Genomic DNA, 22,148 nt, shown 5'->3' with positions numbered 1-22,148 from the left:
TCCCCTTTGACTGGGAMGAGAAAATAAAAGAAATAAATCAGAATAATCAGAAAATCTGAGCACGGAGCTGCAATTCACATTCTGACAAAAACTTAGAAGAAAACTTGTCATTTCTCAAATTGTAGCACAGTGCACCTGATTCCACAGGGCAAGAACAAGGTAAAAATGAACTATGTTCTGGGAAGTTAAATCCCTGAAGTACCCTTTGGTGAATATGAAAAGCAATTTCTTTTTCAGAGCCAGAAGAGTGACTTTTTTTATGTTTTAATTCCAGGCTGCACATTTGAGTCCTCCAAACAATATTTTTGTCACTCACCCACTGGAGTAAAACCMGGCTCTTACTTATTTACCTGTAGAAGCATAGTCAGGTAGTGACCTGATTGACGGTTATTTTTTTTCACCAGTTTTGTTTATATATTCCACAATTCAGCATATTTTTATCTCTGGRAACACCTCACCTTTAACATTAACTTCAGCAATTTTGGGAAGTTTTCCATTTAAAACAATACAAAGGTATGTCAATAAAAATTAACTGGAAAGTRTTATAGTCTGTCTCAAGTTCACCAACTAGGGACACAAGTTAACTGAAAGAATGGCTGAAATTAGTGACTCTCAACACTAGACTGGTCAATCCTTAAACAAGAGATTTACAGTGCTGCAGGTTGGGCATGGAGATGCAGATGAGGAGTGGGGCCCATCCCCTTCCTCACCTTCTGTCACAACAGCCCTCCCAAAGCTTCTCATTTGCAATATTAATTCTCTGCCGTGCTTACAGGCCTGCTTCCAYACAGTACTGAGAGGAAAAGAGCCTTTTGCTTTGTTTGTTCTTGGGCRTGAGTGACACACTCATTTTATCAGCTATTCAACATCTGCTGTTCAACATTAAACAGAGGTTTTATTTTTTTTACAATACCACATCCATCAAGTCATTGACAAGTTAACAAATCTGCYTGCTTTTCATGGTGCTTTGCTTTGACTTTTTGTAATTAAACAAAAGATTGTTTGGATCCTGCCTTTCCCCTCAAAATGGAGCACTGCCCATACAGCACTTTAACTCTGTATTTACCTTCTAAAGCATCATATTTTCTCTTTTTCCTCCCTGTGACAGCTCAAGTCAAACCACAGTCCCTGGGACATCTGTAGRTTGTGGTTTGACTGCATCCCTTCCTGCCATGAACAAAAGCAATCAGCTTTGCGGAATTAATAATTATTTAAGAATTGTCAGTAWTCCTGAATTGCAAAACCCTGTGCTTGCAAAAGCTGTAAACAACCCTCCTTGAAAAGGTTATTAAAAAGAAAATAAAAGCTTCATGTGTGTTGCTTTAACTGCAAGAGGAGAAMATGCATTTGCCTTGTTTCTTTAGTAACTGCTATGCAGCAGCTTCTCTCAAATTCACATATCCATGGCTTAGTTTCCCAGGGACTTTGTGTGAATGTTGGAAAAAAAAATAAAGGCTAGGGAGAATGATATGGTTATGCTAAAGATACAGTAAACACAGCCAGCAAGAAAATGCAAGTATCCTCATTCTGAATAGGAACAGATGCCAAGAGAGCAGAACCCTGCCTTGAACTGGAAATGTTTTCAATTATTCACAATTTGTGCCAGCAAAACAAAAAAGGGGTTAAAGTGAATTCAGAAGATCCTAACAGATGTAGGAAAAAGCAGAGCCTGACCAGAGGCTGTGCTCCCACTGGAGCCCCTGTGCAGTTAAACCATCCCAGCAAAGCTGCGCCCTTCGGAAAAGTCAACCTGGGTGTGCACTTCTGGCAGAARGGCAGCCTGGGCAGTGGGGAGGAGCAGGCAGGGAGAACAGATTCCCTTTTCTACCAGGATTTTGTTTCCTACATGTTTGATTCAACTCCGAGCCTTCGCCCGCACAAACACACGGGCGTTGAATTGTTCAAATTACACACAGTCTTGTGTTGCTCATTTACAACAGCTAAGCCAGTGACAAAGAGAAGAACTTAAAGTGCTCAGCGCCCTTCAAACAGGAGGAAAGCCCGTGGTGACAGGGCTAGAGAATGCGTGACTTGTTTTTCCACCACTGCATGAGGCACACATCGCACGGAGTTTGGGAAGCTCCASAAAACTCTGCACACAGGCTCACAGTCATCTGCAAGAGAGTTAAACCTCCAGCTCGCCGAGTTAGGAGCAGAAAGCACGTAAAGCAGAACTCCTCTGGAACATCTCTCTTGCAAATTGTTGTAATTTCCCATCTGTCTTCAGCTTGGATGACTTTGCCAGGTTCACAGGGGACAATTTCCAGCATTCGTTTTGGATTAAGGGTTCCTACACTGTGACTCAGGAGCCAGAGTAAATGACCTGCAGCTGCCTCCCAGAGCCATGTCAAATGGTGAAAGTGCCAGTCCTAAGGGGCTCTGCTAGTGGGTCCCTAAGTGAGTTCAAATCCAGCAGTTAGCACCTGATCTCAAATTTAGGAACCAATGACTGTGTCAAGTTGATTTGCAGACTGATAAAAACGTGAAGGATTTGTTGGATAACTTCCATCGGAAAGGACAGGTTTTGTCCAGACTTTTTTTTTTTTTTTTTTAAACTAGCAAAGTTGTTAGCTGAACAATCCAACTTATTTTTTTTCTACTAGTGAAATCTATTGTTTGTCATTTGCTTTCATGTTGAAAACTACTTCTAACACCACACCTTGCTCTGTGTGCAAACAATATTACAAACAGCTGTGTTTGGCCTGACACCTAATCTAACTGCAGTGTTCCCTCACAGAAGTTCACAAACAGGCACAGTAAGAACAGCATCTCCTGGATCAAAAAATGTTTTCAGAAAGGACACATTCATTTGCTCAATATTTCTCTGGAAACTTCTGAGTAGTGGAAATTTCTGGATTTTTCAGTAGGCACAAAGTCCTTTTTCTAGAGAACAGGAATACATTTGTATTTTACAATGGCATTTTCTATATATTCAGTGACAAGCCAATACAACAATACTGTGTTATTTTACCTAATTTTCAGTTTCCATACAGTCACATTTTAGCCAATCAGCGTTGCGTTCTCCAGACTTTCCTATATTGTAATACTCACAAGTGGAGGCCAGGTTGTGAGAGTCACCTTGAAATGTTTTGCTCTTCGAGCATCCCATCTCTGCAGACTGGATACACCCTCACAAGTGGATGCTGCCAGCCGGCATTGGGTAATTAACTGCAGTCTGGTAGAAAAATTGTATCAGCACAGCCAAGCCTAACATCGATCTAGCAGGTCAGTGCAAATCTGCAATGCAGATGCAGAAGCCTATTTAGTCAGTTTGCTTAAGTATTTTAATTTGAGTAACTGAAGCAACTTTACCAGTTCACTGCTTGGCATCTTCCACACTGTGACAGATTCTGCAAAACCAACCTTAACTCTTGGTCACCGAGTGCTCTGTGCTGAAACACCTGTGATTGAAACAGGGACGGTGGTCATGCACAGAGACTCACACACAGCAACTAAAAAGCATAAAGGAAGACAGTGCTGTAAGTGTTATGAATATTTAGTGCTCCCTCATCTCCCACCACTACAGCTGGGTCAGAGGAAAAYGGGTCAAGGAAAGATACATCCTCAACTTTCAGGTATCTCCAGTTATGCCCTGTCCTAATGTGGCTGCAAATTCTGGCCTCTCAAAACTTCGGAAACCACTCACTGCTATTCCACYGTGTCAGGCTCCAAGTCCATTCCATATTCACACATAAGCCAACTAAAATGTGGACTTTGCAATTCATTGAGAATATAAAACAGACTAAGAGACCTACCCTAGGCATGGAGGAAGACAATTTTCCCTGGGTATAAGTGCATCCCATCCTTCTGATCAAAGATCTGACAGGAACAGGACTGTAGTACAAGTATAGGAATCAAAAAACTACTGCCAGCACAGCTGGAACTGAGCACCAGCTGGAGTCAACCTCGACCCTGGTCAGAGGACAGAGAGAAGCATCAAATCTTTGCCTTCTAGAGAAGATGGGCAGCAAYGCTGTCACCAACAGCCTGCTGTGCCAGCTGGCCCTGTCCACAGCAGCACACAAAGGAATGCAGGACTTCTGCAGATTTTCCTACAATATGCATTTGCACCAAGRAGTGAACTAGTTAAACCACTGCTCYGTGCCAGCTGAGAAATTCTGTTCAGAAACCAAGTAAGCATTTTGAAAAAGGTTTGATTACTGCTGCCTGGGGGCCTGGCAAGATGCAGGAAACTTATGTGACCCACTTATACTGCTGATCAGAAGCCTCTTCCTAGCAGACGGTGAGRTGGTGCATGAGGACAGTCAGTGAAATTTCAGGGGAAAACTCTGCACAGAAATATTCTGCACTTCATTGTCTTCAACTTTCATTACCATCACCATGTAGCATCACAACTCTTCTGGGCTTTTGACTACCAAGGATTCTAAAGCTTCCTCATGCAATTCCTCTAACTTTTGATTTGAACTTGTTTCCTTCAATGGAGCTTTTTCCTAACTCTGAAAAATACTGCATACTAATAATGTGTCAGGAATACTCCCTGTGCATAAAGAATTTACATACTATGCAGCAAGAATATTTTATAATTGTTTACTTCTGACCAGAAAGAAGGCTCAGAAAGAAGACCCTGATGGCTCATAAGTGGCAGCAGTGGTAAAGTRGGAGTAAAATGCTGCAGCTATGAAAGAGAAAAATAATGTAGTTGAATCATGAAATAGATTCTTGGAACATATGTCAAGGCCAGATCAAAACAGCCAATTGTTGCTATTATCTACTTAATCTTCTGTTGTGTGGAAAAGCAAGTTAGGAAATTCTTTTCAGCCAACGCGACTGTCTAAGCCAATGCCCAAGGCAAATAATGCTCTAAACAATAAGGCATTTTGTTTAACTSTGTAATAAATATTAAATTTGCAAAGACAGCTGTTTGGTTGCAGTCCCTCCTGCAATTTCCAGTCAATGCTTCATATTTACATAAATGTATAACCGTACATAATCCCCCCATCCTCAAGTCTCAGCTCCTTGAGAGAGCAGGCAAAAGGGTGGAAATTGGGGCTTAGAAGMTTAATCCTTGAAACAAAAAATTAGGCCACTTCCTTGAGAGCTGCCACATGGTGTCTGTTTGAAAAAGTGACATTAGTGGATTTTTACTTTAGAGTTATTGAAATATTTTCACAAGATTATCAATCACAGAACAATTTGATTGTAGAAGGATCTGTAGCAGAAGAAAGCACTGACAGGAGCATCTCCTGTACCATGGAAACAACCACAAGTCAGGGCAGCAATCTTTAACCTTTGTTTTCAGGGGAGCCTGACCTTGACAAATCACCACCAGTATCTGACTGTACCATGAAGTGGTCCCTGATCTTTTAGCAGCTGTCTTATTTATACAGTAGATTAACATTATTGTTTGCCCTACCTATTGATTGTGAAAARCTAATAAATCAACTTGGGCTGAAAAAGGTGACTGCAAATTGGTGCTTTTATGCTGAAGATATCAGTAAAACAAGGCAAATCCAAACCCAGAAATCTTAACTGAAAGGGACACTCCCTGAAGGTACACTTACTTTCCTCTATACTCAGTCTAGTTCTGTCACCTGGTCTGGCAGCACAGACCATGGGGAACACAATATTCACAGGTTACAACATAGACTGTAGAAAGACAGGAATGTATTAATTTTTAAGTTTTAAAATATTTAATAATCGTCAAAATGCAGGGCTCTGGAAGCTCACAACTCTTTGCCAAGCTGAGAGTTATCCATTCTTGCACTCTCCTCAACTCTGCTAAACTTTCCATTCCAAGACCACCAGAATCCCTGGAATGAAAATGAATGGACATGGCTGTTTGCAGGTAYAGGATACAGACAGAGCCTCTCTACCATAAGCATTCCCACCCATGACCAGATTTCTGTTTGATGGCTCAGAACATCAGGGATGCTCCYTGCTGAAAACTGAGGATAAAGAAGTTTTGGATATAACATCATCCTTCTGAAAAAAAAGTAATTTCTTCCTGTATGATTCAATGCAAGGCACAAATGTGCCTTGGATTCAATGGGATGAGTACAAATGTTTAAATTGATTTGGATCCACTACCATTTTCTTTTAGAAGCTAACTTGCATATGGCCACACTRAGGATAAAATAAATACATTCTAATGTAATCACAGCCCATCCATGAACTGGATCTACAGCACAAAAACTCAKGTGTCTGAAGGTTACTGCAACTGCAGATGCTGGAAATATTAAAGGAGGAGCCCCAATATGGCTCTAATACCCAGGTGCATTTTGCTTCCTCTTCCCTCCTTCGCCAGGCACATGGCCCATGCATTTTCCCAGTTTGGTTTCCTGGGAGTCTCTACTGGCTGCACATCAAGCCAAATGTTCACTTTGCTATCAACATAGCCAGGGGGCTTAGAGATGCTCGCCAACCCTTGTTCAACCAGCGTTTCTGTTTTACAACATGTCATGCTTGGTGATACTGAAAGGAAAAGCCAATAAAAGGAAAAATTAATCTTGTGATTAAACAAAACACTTTGGATTGCTGGCTGCTGAYGCTGGCACCAAGCCACCTTCTTCGAGGACAGAATAGAACCTGCCTGCTGTCTTCACCAACAAAAGGATTTTCACAAAATAAGGGTGTCTAGCTATGAATGACCAAAATGAGTGGCTTGGCAAAAGGACCTGGCCAATCCTTAATTACAGCTTTGTTCCACACCAACTTAAAGATGATATTGCCCAGTTCCAGACTGAGATGATCCTGCTCTTACAGAATTTCTACATGCCATGTAAGTTACATCTAAACTCACAAAATACAGAATTTATAGCAAATTTTTAAGAGAATAAAAATTTGGAAATTTTTTTAGAGTATTTGCAAATGTGTCAATGCAGGGTACAGTTTGGAAATCTGAATCTTCGGGGCTTGCTAAGCACCTGCTCCCTCAAAAGCAGGCTTATGTGCCATTGAAAGATTTGTGCTAGCCCTTTGGAAGGGGATTAATTCCTTTTCAACTCTGAATATTTGCATAGGGTACTGTGTTAGTTATGCCAAAGTCCTCTTTGAAACTTGCACAAACTGTAGTTTTTGTCATCARTTATACAATGTTCATTTTCATTCTGGCAGATGCTAAAGTTTAATTTAAGCACTGCTTAGAAGGTCTCTCTTCGGGAAATTCAGATATGCAAATATACCTAATGAAAACAGAAAAGCTCATAAACAGCCAAATCAGAACACACTTTTGAGTGGCTTCGCACCAATGCTGTGCTAGAGGAATAGGACACAAACTCCATCCCATAAACAGCAGGGGCTGGGTCTGTTATTTGTAAATGGAATCTCCCCTCTTCCAGTCCTGCTCTCCCTATTTCCACACATTCTTTARTTAACCATTAAATCTCATCACTTCATACATTAATATTCTCTTCAAGTTGAACAGCACAAGCACTGGACAGTCCTTCCTGGTCCAAAAGCTAATCCAAAGCAGGGCAATGAAGCTGGTGAAGGGTCTAGAGCACAAGTCCTATGAGGAGTRGSTGAGGGAATTTGAGGTGTTTAGCCTGGAGGAAAGGAGGCTGAGAAAGACCCTCAAGAAGAGGAAATGCCCTCAAGTTGGATCATCGGAGGGGACACTGGGAAGTCTTACTGAGAGGATTGTGAAGACATAAATAATTTGGCCAGAAGAAACCTCTGACCAAATCTTTGCAAAATATCAGTCTCTGGAATCAATGTCTCAAACTTCAAAGGRTTGTGGTAGACAAAAATGGTTCTGAGACATAAATCCCATAATCTGACATAGAGTACAACCTACCTATTCCTGTGCTTCCCCTGCTGAAGGAACTGTAAGAAGCTTTTCTTCAGCTCAGCASGCAGGAAAAATCATGTGTTGATAGAAAAGTTGTGCTACCTAATGCTATGAATCTATAAAGGTGATGAATAGCCCAAATGTTGATGCAGCTGGTGAGAAGATGCTGTCAGATCATTAAGCACAGCCAGGTGATTTGTCAAGTGTTCAAAGACACAAAATTTCCTATCTTCCACTTCCTCCCTCAGGCTCCTTGCACATTCACATGTCCTCCAAAGCCATCTTTCATTACAGCCTGAAAATYATATTTTATTTCCTCCTCTCCCTACCCACAAATCTGCCAGGTTTGCAGGGATGATTTTCAGTTCAATCTCTYCTCTCTCAGAGAGGCTGGATCTGAGCACAAATCTTTATTAGCAAGCTTAGGCCAACACACTGCACTGTGATTATCATGTCCACTGTTCTAAGGAAATTCTTTGCTGCTGCAGTAGCTAAATGCATGTGGGCTTTTTACCCCCCCTCTCTTGTGGCTACAGACAATAAGTACTGATGATGTATGCTTTTTACAGAGCAGCAGATTGATGTTAGATTAATTCTAAAACCTACTTTATCAGATTAGTTTGATTAGCTTGGATTTCACATCTGTTCTGTAAGACATACTGAAAATCTCTGTCCAGTTTAAGTTCTGGGAGAAAAAGCAGTGAATTCACAAATGTATCCTAACAGTAAAATAAAGCTCCTCCTAAAGAAAAACCCAGAAGTGAGAGACATCAAGGCAATAACAAATGGAAGTAGTAAAAGCACAGRTAAGTGTGAGGAAAGCTCCTCCAGTAACACTCTACCGTGACCAGTGTGCCTATGACTTTGTTAATTAAAGATCACMTTGCATTTTTTACTTATGTAAGCAGTCCTGCGTGGGCCAGAATGACTGAGCAACCTGGCAGGGATGTTCATGGGTTAGGCCCACAGACACAGGTAAGAAGGTAATTGGAGAATTCCTCATGCTGCTCACAGGGTGGATGCTCTTCTGACTTTACCATAATGCTTTAACTGAGACATCTCACCAGAGATGAGAGGGACAGACACAAACACAGTGTGAGAAAAGGATCTTCAAAAACACCATACAGAGCAAGTATTTGTCACACTTGTTCAACTAAGATAATTTCTACTGAAAAAATCCACCCCTCTTGCAGGTTGATATTTTGCATACCGTGAACATAACCCTGAACACAGAGATTTCAACTACAACACACAGAAAAGCAGATATCTCTACATTCTCAAAGCAAGAAAACTTWTGACTGGCTAGGGGAGAGTTGGAGACACATGAACTTCATTTTTTGTTCTCAATGCCTTCCTGTAACTCAGCATCAGSTCTGCACTGCATTAATCTTACTTTGCAAACACCCCACAACATGGACTGGCTGGGTTTCAGAATGGTCAGAAAAAACTCAAGTGGAAACTGCTTATTTTTACTCAATGCTTCATTTTCAGGCCACTTGTCATCTCAGTATTAACAATGCCATGTTCTACTGTGGAACAAATTCCTTATAAATATGGATTTCCAAAACTGAAATGCTTAGGTAATAAAAGCAGCAGAGACACAAACCCACAAGTAGGATCATGTTTAAGACTGGTTGCAAAATGTGACTTGACTGACAACCCTTCTTACCATCTTCATAAATTTCATATATAAGAAATATGTATTTAGACAATAGAGCAAATGACAAAAGTAGCATTGGAAGACTCAAATGAATGCAAGCCACAGAAATGTAAATAAAGTATTTTATTATTGCWCTACATTTTCAGGCTGCATAAATAAGTATACATATACTGGTRGCTGTACTAAGCCACTGTGACAACTATGACTTTATTGTGGCAACAAAATGCCAAGAAATCCCCGGAGATTTAGCAATATTTTCTGACACCACAATCCTGCAGCTATCTCCACAAGCAATTAAATTAAAATGCTGCACTGCCTCCCGCTACATTCCAGGGAGCTGTATCAGGCAATTCAGCCTGCCTAAGAAAAACACTGACAATGTACAGCCAGTGACTGACAGCTGCCAATCAGCTTTAACCCACCACAACCTCCTGAAGCRGTTCAGAGGGTAGGCTGGCAAGAGAAATGCTACACTGCATTACCCCTACAATGTCAAGAATACAGGTTCATCTTCCTGAAAAGGAAAGCTATATTCTTCAAGGGGTAAAAAAATGCAGTTGTGGAAGATGCCAGGTTGCTTTGCAATTTCTGTGCCAACCCTCCCTGCCACCYGCTCACCAGAGAGAGAAACTGGGCCACGCTTTGGGGAGCGTGGAACAGCCACCGAGAATATCCAAAGGGAGATGCTCAGCTGAGTCCAGTCCAGGCTGTTACTATCAACTTGGTGCCTGGCTGGAGGAGAAGGCAGCTTGCAGCTGGCTGAGACACACCAATGCTGGTATTAAAAAAAAGCCTCAGGAAGGGAACAGAAAGGATGTAGATGTTTCCCAGGGAGTAAAGGCAAAAGCCCCAGTTAGAACTGGCTGCCTTGGATTAAGTGTGTAAAGGAACAGTATGTGAAAACAGAGGGAGATACTGGATGTGGAGAGAGCAGCAAGGCAGAAGTACAGAAGACAGAAAGGAAAGCAAGAGTAAAAGAGGTGGCAGAAAGTGTGGCAAGAAGACAACAGGTCTGTTTTCCACAGTGATACAGCAGTGACATTCTGGAGCCAGTGAGGGTATTCTTTGTTCCAGCAATGGCCTTGGGGAAGACAATTTTTCCACCTTCATTCCCTTTGGTGTGATGCTGCTCAATCAGGCACAGTAAAAATCTCTGCCTCAGAAGAACTATTGGCAACCAACTAAGCTTGTCCTTAGCATAAAGCAGGGATCTGAACATGGAGAGACTCAGCACCACACAAGACAGGTCACTGAATGCTACTGAGAAATCTTGTACATCCTCAAGCTCAAAGCTACCAAGGGCACTTCCACAGTAAAATTTACAACATTTCAATGGTCAAGTCAGAATCACATAGCCTTTAGCTCTTAGAGGTTATTCATACAAAAGATAATGACTWGTTGCAAATTTTGGCCTCTCTTTTGGGGTGAGTCTTCTTGCCTAGTTTTGGCTCTGTGTCTACTATGAGCTGGGCTAAGCTTCAACRGTTAATAGCTCTGCTTTGTCATTCCAGAGCTGGAATACACCAAGGTGCAGCCTGTATGTGTGTGACAGCCTCTTCCTCGAGTTGTTTAGACAATTCCTGTGTGTATGAAAGGACACGCTATGCAGGAATATGACACACAGGAATTGATTTTAACACATTATTTAGGATTATGTCTGTTTTCATCATGCTTTTCTATTACAAGCAAAATCACTTTCTGAAACTATTAAAGGACCTGGCATCAAATAAAGCAGAGCCTCAGTTCCTGCCTGGAGGGTCCRTGCTGCAGCATTTGGAGACTCAATCAAAAGGCAAAGTTTGCTRATAGACAGCCAGACTCTAAACTTCATTTGCTCAGGCTGTACCAGAAGCATCCAGCACTAATACAATTCTAGCAAACACAGCAACCATTTGTTCTGCTTGACAAAGGTCAGCAGACATCAGCTTGAAYTTCCCACTGAAGTCCCTTTACCAAATTCTGCTTTCAGTGGTAGAACCAAAGCTGGTTCACAGTGAGCTGGGCCTTMTTTTTTATAATAAGCAGTCAGGAACATTATGCATTTTTTTTATACTCTGCAATTTTGAATTTACAGGGTATAATCCTGAAGACTGGGATTAAGTTTAATATGCTTTGAATTCACATGATCTCATTACAGGATGAGATGATTCTAGACAGACTCTGCACAACTGCATGGTGAATGTACTCAGGGGCCCAGCATGTGACAACTATGCACGTAACTCAGCAACTTTGCCTGGAAAGRAGGGTTTGTATAATTTTACTCAAAGAACCCTTTGATTTCAGTCTTAGTCTTTTGGCTAAGTGGCAAATTCTCAACATTAAAGTAGCCTGCCATTTAACAGCAACTTCCCTTAAAGCTATTAGATTTTGGGGCACAAAAAAGGTACACAGTTTTAAAGACCTTTAGGCTGGTCTCTTTTACTGGGTTAAGGTATCAACTTGCTCTTACCTTGCAGYAGGATTTGCAAGGTAACAGCAGGCTGATACCTCATCTAATTCCATAAGTGCAGAGTTATGTGGCTTGTGTGTCTAATTTATACATGGACATTTCCAACTTTCAAAGGGGAAAATATGATTTAAGTACAAGATTGTCTGCCAAATTCCTCAAACAATCACAGATGTTTCATACATATCTGACTTAAGAGAGCTGACTGCTGAATCCTAGACTTATCCAAACCACTACAAATTCCTCTACAAGTCATTTGTCTAGAGGCAAAGGACGAGATCTAGATTTATGGATCATGACACAAACTTATAAATCTTTGCTCTTAGTTTAYGATTAAAAAAACACTTAAATATGGAGTTTGTCAGTCCAAGTAGCTTTTGGACCTTTAATACTGAACTCCAGTTTAATGGAGCAGAAGCAGCACTTGTGTTTCCCTGCCTTAACGTGCACTTACTGGTTTTGTACAGTGCCAGTATYCACAGCATGAACTCAAGTAACCAAACCTGCAGAATTCTGGAAATGCAGCTGCCATCTCCACAGTGGGGAATAGCAAAGATGAGGAACCTTTTCCCCCTGGCCTCACAGGTGAAAGGAAAAGCCTGCAGGGTTCCCTGCAGAAGGTGCTGGAAGCATACTGCTTCTCCAGCCTCCTGAGGAGGTTGTCTGGCATGGCAGGAACAGAAAGGCTCCTGAAAACCCACCTGCCCAACACCCAGAGCCCATGGTGTGTGTCACTGTCACTCAGTTGAGGATGGAGTTTGGTTTTTCAAGCAGCTTCTCTTGATAGCTGCAGAGCAACCCCAGAACTGCCTAATGTTCGGTCTCTGTTCTAGATCAAGTTGCACTCAAATCACTGTTGCTTGACAATTCCAAAATAAAGACCAGTCTTCAGCTTCACCTAATTTACCAAACTTAACAGTTTGGGTGACTACTCAGATTTTTAATCTGTGACAAATGAATTTTGCAGCTAATTTTTTTAACAAGCAAAAGGAAACCACTTCTTGCCCAGTTAAAATCCAGTAACTTAATATTTATGATACTACTGGCAGTGATGTTTGGGGCCTAAAATCTGGCAGGGTGTTGCCACTGATTTCTTCCAACCAAAACTTTTAATCATATATTATCCCAATTTTTTTAAATAGCTTTAGCTGGTTCAAAACACCATTTTTTCAGTGAATGAGCTATTCAAAAATCCTAATCAGGGACCCATTTTACTAAAAGCTGTATAAACACAGCTGCTAGAAAGGCTCTGGTACAGATTGCARCATAATGGTTTGAATTCTGTTTGGAGAAGAACCTCACAGTGGCAACTTAAACATGTCAAACACGCTTCTGTGGCCCCAAAGAGTAATGTGATATGGTTTGATTAAAAATAAACCATAACAAGTGAAATGTAATACTCAAATACAAAGAGCAGAAGGTGGAGCCAGAGCAACCATGACGTAAGTTATGTGAATTTGCTCTTGAAGAGCTACACCCATGAGCAAAAGAGGAAGAAGAGGAGCTGAGGAGGAAAGAAAGCTCTGAGGAAAGAGAAGTGGAAACAACCTGAGGCAAAACCAGAGCCAAGAAGGTAACCTGAGAGTTGTTCTGCCTGCAAGAGAATTGCCAGCCCTGTTGAAGGCTGTTGAAGTATCTGAGGAACCACTAATCCTGAAGGGAGGCTTCTGGGATTTAGCACTAACATGTGGAAGACTCTTCATAYTGTACTCTGCTTCAGCTGGGTCATTTTTCTTCAATACTATTCATCACTTTCAGGGGTGGGGAGAAATCCATTGTGGAGCCAAAACCAGATGGGAAAATGTTTAACAACATGCAGAGTACTCAGTGCCAGGAGAAAGCCCAGCTATTYGGAGACAAGGCACATGAGGCTGCAGGTGGAAAACAGAGAGAGCTGCTCCAGGTAGCTACTTCCACAGGCTCCTCTGGATGCTGCAGAAAAAGATCAAATAAATACAGGTTATTCACACTTYGCAATGGTTTTAGTGAGTGGGGTAGGGAATGGGAAGGTTGTTTGGTTTATTTGCTCAATGCTGAAATAGCTCTCAGTTGCAGCTACAGAGAGCTATAATCCCTGCAATCATTTTATTGTGTCACAGAAACATATATTTGAGATAGTCTGGCTGGGAGTTATTCAGTACATATAACAGCAGCAAGGAGTTTTCAAAAAGTGTTTGTGGTTGGATTGATGGACATGTAATCATTTTGGAAGGCAAGATGAATCACTCAAACTAGTGGGGTAAAGCAAAAATACACAATGAATTCCCTTCAGCCAAGGAAACAAAAGAATAAATTATCACGTTCTACATGAACTGGGGGAAAAAAAAGGACCWGAAAATTTTCCAAGACAACTGACTTCAAACAGTATTTGAATTTCATATTCAAAGGATTTCTAGGAAGAATCTTTTTGGAATGGATGTGAAATTTGTAATAACTCACTACACAGCTTACCTTCTTGCTCATACTTGAATTCTCATTCCTAGGAGAAAAGAGGAACATATCAGTGCTGCGTCGCCAGGCTGAAGCTGGGGGTGTTACTAAGAGAATTTTCAGAAAGATCTACTTACCAAACTCTGTACTTCTCAGGTGAGGAAGGTCCCCGTAATTTGGATTGTTTTGATCTTCAATTAAAAAAAAAGAAGGAAAAAAAAAAAAAAAAAGGCAGCTGCAAATACTGGAATTACCCAGGTCGAACAATCAGTGTTGGCTGCTGCAGATGAAATTGGCTGTGGCAAAGCAAATCACGTTGCATAGCAGATGATTGATATATCTTCTCAGGCCCACCTGTACTATATAAAGAGAGGGCAGCATTCAATTCCATTCAATTCCATAAGCAGGCTGGGTTGCCTGAGCTTTTCCTGGCGCATTTCTGCTTGTTCCTTATACTACTGGTTCTGTTGACTAGACAATTTTGCAGAGTAAATTGTTCCTTCCAAAAATCCCATTATAGACCATGGATTTTTTCCCCCTAGATTTTACTTCCACTGAAGTCCAGGTCTTCTCTTGAACTTTCCCTGCTGGCAAGGCAACACATCATTGCTACATTTTAGATTATTCTTGCTTGCTTGTTTATAGGAAGCAGTCTGGACTTCCTAATAGACTGCACCTGTGAGAGATTTCTCCAAGCAGCAAAATCACTCCCAGGAAAACAGTTTTTAACCACACTACTTAATAATGATCTCTGGGATGCACTGCCTGGACTGCGGATTTTAGCATGTTGACTCACAAAATGTTTCCATGAAATGGAGCTTTTGTTCTCATTATGAGGATACTTCTTGCTGGGAATGATCTTGATGCTCATTTTCTTTATGCAGAGATTGCAAATTTGGAGAGGCAGATGAGGATAGCCAAGGAGAGCACCAGGGGTCAAATCAAGGACAGGAGACAAGCCACTTGGTAGGATAACTATAGATCCCCATGTTTTGCCGCAGTATACGATCTGTACATCAGGCATTGCATTAACAAATACGACACAAAAGCCACAAACTGTGTATCGTGTTTAATTCTGGCATTTATGTGAGCTACAAAGTCCAAGTCCAGCCYGAAGAAACCTATACAATATGTTTAACATATGTTTGTTCTTATACAGCCTCTCCCTGTAATTTCACCCATAGACTCCATGATTGAGTGCATGGCTCACTTTTTGAGTTCAATTTTGGAAGGTATTTACAATCCTGACAGAGGATCTTACTTCTACCACAGCAGTTACCCAGATTTTCTGACAGGACACAGGACAAGATCATTTCAGGCATAAACTGACTACRGGAGAGTTCTGAGTTTTTGTTTTGCGGCCTTAATGAAGAAAATGCAGATGGATTTTTGATGCTTTATCACATCTATTCCACTGCCATGTGGATGACATTACTCTGGACCTTCAAGAAAAGAAAACTTTCAACTTCACTAATAGCTATAAACTAAGAAATGTTTTTTTGTGACCTCAGAGGACTGCTTACATATCAACTAAATGTCTGTAATTACTGATAAATTCTTATCTGCGGTTTAACCTAATTAAGATTTCTGTTGATTATCCAAAGCCTTGGAGACTTAACTTTGCAGTGTTTATTCCAACTACTGACATAAATCAGTTTTCTTGAGCCTGTAAGGAAATCTTTCTGGGATAACTGTTGAGGTGGTCAGATGTGCTTGATTCACAGTTGCGGAAGTTGAGGACTTCTGCCTTACCCAGTGCAGTAAAATAGAGATCTAAATTCAAGTTTCTATACTTGCTGTGACAATTTGTCCTTTCTATATATTTCTTCTTGCTAGCAGAGTCTTTGCATGCCTTCTCAATCTCTGCTGAGATTAGGCTGCTATATTTTAACAGACAATACGTGCAATATTCAAGCCAGTAGCTTAGATATGATGGGACTGCTTTGCTAACAGGATTTTTCAGGAGGATAATGGAGATATTTGTTCCAGTCTCTAACTCTGAAAGTTTAAACCTACAAACTTTCTCTTCTCTGACTCTCAGACACTGACAGCACACCCAAAAGTATTAAGGGTGTACAGTATGATACTACAAATGGAGAAGATRAAACTGTGTGGCCACAAAGCCAAGTGCCTTTCCATTTTCATAAAATGTACAGAATCTTCTCTGATTTATTCTTTAAAGAACTGACCTAAGGAAATAGCTAGAAGATTAAGTTATACTACCTTGTGGAGTACAAGAATGAAATTACAGGTGTGAAATAGACTGTGTCAATTTTGATTTTTCCTTTATTTAAATTCTCTTGCCCAATTCTAATTAAAACATCATTTAGGCTGCACTTATGGCTTTTTCATAGTAATACCAACAAATGTAAATCACCTCAGTTCTCAGTATTATCTTAAACTGGAGCTTAAAACCTTCTTTCTAATGTATACCTTTAACCACCTTAGGTTTTGATTATTGACAGCCAAGTTATTTTTTGAGAAGTAAATATTTAATCCCAAATTAAAAAGATAAAAAGGGTTGCTGCTAAACAAATTGCTCTTCTCAGTAATGAAAACTAGACTGACTCTCAAATGAATGACCTCTTACATCGARACTCCAGCAATAACCAGAGATAAACTGGCCATTGTCACAGCACAGAGAGTGCCAAGTCTCAAGACTCGTCAGATCTCAGTTTTGTAAAGTGCCTCTGCTGTCCCCATTTCCCATCAACAACTTATTTACCACCCTGCTTCACAGAGAAGGCATACACTGAGGATATTAAAATATTTATGAAGTATGAAGGTAAGAGCAATAAATCTTCTTAAAATGTTGTAGGCCAGCTCCCACAGCTGGGATTTAGCTTTTATGTTGAAAAACCTTGGTTCAAACCCGCAAACTCTTTTGGGGTCACTGCATAAGTGCTTTAAGTTTCCAAAGATAAGTAAAAGATCAGGTTCATGGTCTGTTCTCCTTAATAAATAACAGTAATAAKATGAATCATTTGCCCTTTTCTGAGCCAAAGCTTCCCAGAATCATTCCAAACTCCCCCCCTCCAGCCTTATTTTCGAATAGAAATCCCTAGTAAAGTAAAATGAGGAAATTCAGGGCCTGTTTGCAAGAAATATTCCCTCCCACAGAGCAAGCATTTTTCCACCCTTGGAAAAACACTGCTTCCCAAAATGGGGCACTGCATTAAATCAATATCCCTGCATAAGAACGGGCAGAGGCACGAATTCCCCTTGTTTCTGGAGGGCAGGGCAGCCCCCAGTGTGATAAAAAAGCCTGACCCAGCAGGCGTCTATTCACAGCTCAGGATCACGCCAGGTATTTGGTGACAGCARTGCTGGAGCTGTGCTGCTCTCTGCCAGGGAATTGTGCAGGCCAATTCCCTGCCAAGTCTGTTCCACACAGGCACACACAGTCAGTCTCCTGGGAAACCTGTTTCTGCTTCAGTTCTGATAGCATTTGAAACTCTTAATGGAGTATTTGACTCAGCCTTAACATAATCAGATCAATCAGATGAAGATGTAGAAAATGGTGACCAAAAATTACCCATTTCAGCGGTTTCTCTGGCAGAAACAAAAGTAAGTTCTAGTAAGGCTGAAGATGTCAGGGAAAAAACATCCCCAAAGGACGAGAGAGAAATTGGAGTCACAAAAGCAAACACATGGTAGAGAATCAGAAAATCCTCCACTGGGTTCCAACTCCTAAATTAACAGTATATTCTGACGCACGCTGGGGAGAGACAGCAGTGAGACAATCTGGTTGTTCCCTTTATGAGATGAAAACAATCTCTTCYCCTTGCTCAACCTTTTTCAATAATCCCATGAGGAAAGGCTCCAGCCGGGCACACACAGAGCCAGCACACACACCCAGCCAGGCTGCACAGGGCAGGTTTTCCTCACCACCACTCTCCTGTCCAAAGGGTCAGTCTGTAACCTCCCAGCTCTTCCAGGGACTGGAGAGCATTTGGAAGACACAACTGTCAAGACCTTCAAATCCACCTGCAGGACTCTGGGACTGACAGGAAGGTGAGGAAAGTTATCTTTTGACAGCAGAAAAGAAATGCAAACTTTAATTGCTACACAGCSAGTGCCCTAGCACATGTGAGCAGGGATGATAAGGAAAATACCTATAGCAGTTCAAATTGGGTTTTAAAGAGAAAAGGCTTAATCCATTTCTAATTAAGTCACACGAAGGAGTGAATTGACACTCTAAGTGTATGTATGCAAAAATAGCCGAGAAGAGAAGCTGGGTAACTCCTCTCAGCAAAAGTTAGATCACTTCTGCAATCTATAACTAATCTACGGACAGCACTTAACGTGCCAAAACTCCACGTGGCCACTTTGAACCGGAAAAGAAGCCAAAAGTGGAGGACAGGCGTCCAAAGGGAACACAAAAGCAGATTCCAGCAGCTTTGCTTACGGGCTCCATTCACGCTGCTTAACCCCACACAATGCAGCCTGGCAGCCCTTGCCTGACCAAATTAGCAGCGTGTCCCTAATGAGCCTGACAGCTCAGGATGCTGCCATTAACCAAGCAGTCAATGAGACTTCCCTGCTGGCTGCCCAGGTGACAGACATGTCCCTCTCACACAGCCACTTCCTTATGGACAGGCTGSTGACCTGTTACCGAGGGCTGTGATTTTGGTTTTTTGCAATGGTATTTTCAGTTTTCAGATAACTACAGTCTTAAGCCAAAGGGCAGAGAAGGGGAAAGTTCCCAAATCCACCTAAATTTGCTGAAATTACTTCTGTCCATAGAATTGTGCTTAATAAAAAGGTACAGAAAGGGAATACCCCTGCATTGATCTCCACTCAGACACTGCTCAGACAGCAGCCATTCAGGACTCTGGCAGCCAAACAGCATCATGCTCGGGGATGAAACAGCATTGTTGCCTGGTCAGATGCTTTTTGTAATCACCTCCGTCCCTCCCTCCACCCACTCCAGCTCCAGTCTCCAATGTCAGACACCTGAAAATAAGAGCTTTCTCACAAGCATTCCCAACGAAAAAGGAATTGATTGGTAGATMTGGGCCTTCTTGACCTTGAGTTTTTTGATGGATACATATAGCACCACACTACTGAACTTCAAATCTGAACTGTGAAGAGGCTTGTTCATATACTTAATTACAAAAATTAAATTTAGTCTCCTGATATATGATATAATACAGATTCATAATTCTGTGGTCTACTACTATTCACCTCTTTCCTCACTAGTGTGTGTTCAAGGGCTCTCAGAAGCAAAATTTTCACAAAAACAGAACAATCAGCCTAAAGGACACTTCAAGATCAACTCTTACAAACCTCTCAAAATGTGTACAGTGCAAATGTAGCATGGGGAAGCTTTCTTCTCTAAATTAGAATTCAGCTGGGTTGATCTCTAAAGCAGTTCAGATAGAGTGTAACCCCGAGGTTTTTACCAGRCTCCATCCTCCAGCTGGCTCTTTCACTGAAAGATGAAGTGTTATGATACTGCACTGCAAATTCAAAAGCAGGATACAGGGCATAAGATACACACTCAAAGCGCCTGCAAGAATCAGACATAAAAGATACAGAGCACATTGCTGCTTTCAKAGATATGAAAGATGATGATGATATTTGTTCTGTGTTAAGATTAAAATCTTCCAATATCAGGTCAGCAGCTACAAGACTTATGAATGCTGTAATGACACTTTACTCAGACTCCACACTTGGGTAGGCAATTGCCATAGTAAGGAGACCTCAGCTATCCTGAACTGCAGCCTCTTTAACCTGGATTAGTTACGCTGCTTTCCAGCCTGTGGTTCTTTCCTCATCATTCAAGCACAGACAGAGTAAGGTGCACAATTTCAAGCAGGATGGAAGTTGAATATCTCACTGAAATCCACAGTGACCCCTGTTCACCAGAACAGGACCTGCACATCTGTGTGAGACATGAGCTCGAGAATGTCAACATCAAAGTTTGCAGCTCTCGAGTCTTCATTTTCCAAGGAATAAAGTTCACTCATAACAACTGCTTCTCCAGACCACGGCTGTCTTTCATTCTCAAATCCTTGTTTCATCTCACTTATAAAGCAAACAGTACTTAAGCAGCCTAGAGATGCCATGTATAGAGAGTTAAGCAGTCTCATGGAGCTATTTTACATTTTAAAAAGCAGTTATATTTTTACATGTCTAAATGTTATGACTTCCATTACAAAAATTAAGTCAATCAACACTATCTGTTAACACTACCAAATTTTTTTTTTAAATTTTACATAGGATATTTTTTGTTAAATTCCATTGAGCAGCAAATTTGAAAACTAATCTCCAGTGCAGTTCTGGGTAGATAAAATTCTGAACAGAAGACATTTTGCAATTTGCCCCAATATGACAAAACTGTGACAACAGCAAAGCATGAGACTTACTCTGTCCAAATGACCCTTCTGTTCAGCTYTTTYWSMMMMYYMYTTWARRWKSYKKKRRRAAARKTKRMWWAAAAARAAAATCTMCCAATAYATAMATYCTAAGCAATACCAGAAATAAGGTAATATTCCTTCAAGGTAGAGCTCTTAAAAAACCGCAAGCAAACTCCCAAGTTTCACTTATACAGGAGCTTTCTAAAAAGGATATATTACTGAAGAATCTTACCTCTTATAAACTGATTTGCAATTAAAGCAGAACAATTTTAAAAAAACCCTCAAACACCAACAAAAAGCCATCTGAACCACTTTTGTGACCCTCTTTGCACTGTTGGCTCTCCAGAGGGAGGACTGGAAATTAAATCCATGAAGGCAGCAGCACACATTAGTTTCAACTGGTTTTGAAGTCTCACCTGGTTTCTGCACCAAACAAAAAAGCACCCTTTTTTTAGCTCGAGCCAACTGAACAATAGTTTGCTTTCACACAAGCTGAAACACTTTTCAGTAATTACAATAATAATTTGAGTCTTAAATTTAAATGTTAATTTCTCATCCCTATTGCTCAGGGGAGAAAAAAAGGGGAAAAGAAACCTCCAAAATAGAAATAATATTAGTAACAARGATATTTGGATTCAGATTTCTCTGAGACTGGCAAAAGTATATTTGAGGAAGTAACCTAATGTCACTCTTGCTGATTTAATACCATTGCTCAGTCATYTCTTCTTCATTTTGTAGAGCTGATGGTATGGGAGGAGATGCAGATTTTTGTCTCAAACCTGCCACTGTGGACTTTGGACCAGAAAGAAGTTTTAGAGGGGAGACAGAGAAGATACAACCCATATGACACGAYCCCAGACCACACAAAATGAAACCTTACTTAAGAGAGAAAAATAGAGATAGGAAGATGACTTGTTCAAATCATCTGGACTGTTTTCAGAGCAAAGCTTGCTTTAATTCCTGTCCATTTTACTAATTATTCCAAAGTGTATGCCCATGCTCAGTGTTGCTAATCAGAGTGTGCAAAAACAATACCCTCTCTGCACTCAGAGCCAAATTTAGAAGTCTGCTGTCTAGTTCATAAAGTTTAGGGTTTCTATGAATAAGCTTAATTAAGCCTTGGAGAATATCCAGGCTTCAGGACATAATTCCAACCCAGAGCCTTTGAAGCAAGATTTCAGCATCATTCTGCCAAAAGACAAATGGATTCGAGTAATATGGCATCGTATTTTTTCCCCTTTAACCTGAGGCAGCTTAAAATGGAACATTATAAGTTATTGAGCAGGAACCAGCTCTTCCTTTATGTATTTTGTGTATTATGTCCTGGAATTTATCCAGATCCAACATAAGGAAGTATCTATAAACAAAACTAGGGAAAGTGTATATGAACAGTCCCAGGCTAAAACAAAAATTCATCCCATGTACCACCAAACTGCTGGGAAATCTCTTTCTTCCCAAGCCCTTACTTGTCCCTATCTCATCACAGGTTCCCATTCAAGG

The 22,148-nt window shown here is 40.8% G+C and overlaps 1 protein-coding gene across 6 annotated transcripts in view; it reads right to left on the bottom strand.

The window, feature by feature from the left end:
* Nucleotides 1-22,148, bottom strand: part of ZDHHC8 (zinc finger DHHC-type palmitoyltransferase 8) — a 108,995-nt gene that overhangs the window by 37,107 nt on the left and 49,740 nt on the right. Inside the window, exons 1-3 of one of the 6 annotated variants that reach the window (XR_008965537.1) lie at nucleotides 14,424-14,489; nucleotides 14,308-14,335; nucleotides 13,542-13,788 (exon numbers count right to left, since the gene is read on the bottom strand). The exons of 4 other annotated variants lie outside the window; for them this stretch is intronic. The gene's annotated coding sequence lies outside the window, so the exon portion shown is untranslated. Of the gene's footprint in view, nucleotides 1-13,541; nucleotides 13,789-14,307; nucleotides 14,491-22,148 lie in introns of those variants that run through there. One more of the 6 variants, XR_008965538.1, reaches the window with a different exon arrangement.

This window comes from Malurus melanocephalus, unplaced genomic scaffold (assembly GCF_030028575.1).
Source record: "Malurus melanocephalus ecotype Western Australia unplaced genomic scaffold, MMel_1.1 scaffold_102, whole genome shotgun sequence".
NCBI lineage: Eukaryota > Metazoa > Chordata > Aves > Passeriformes > Maluridae > Malurus > Malurus melanocephalus.
The sequence above is the reverse complement of the archived record's forward strand: the minus strand, read 5'-3'. Positions and strand labels throughout refer to the sequence as shown.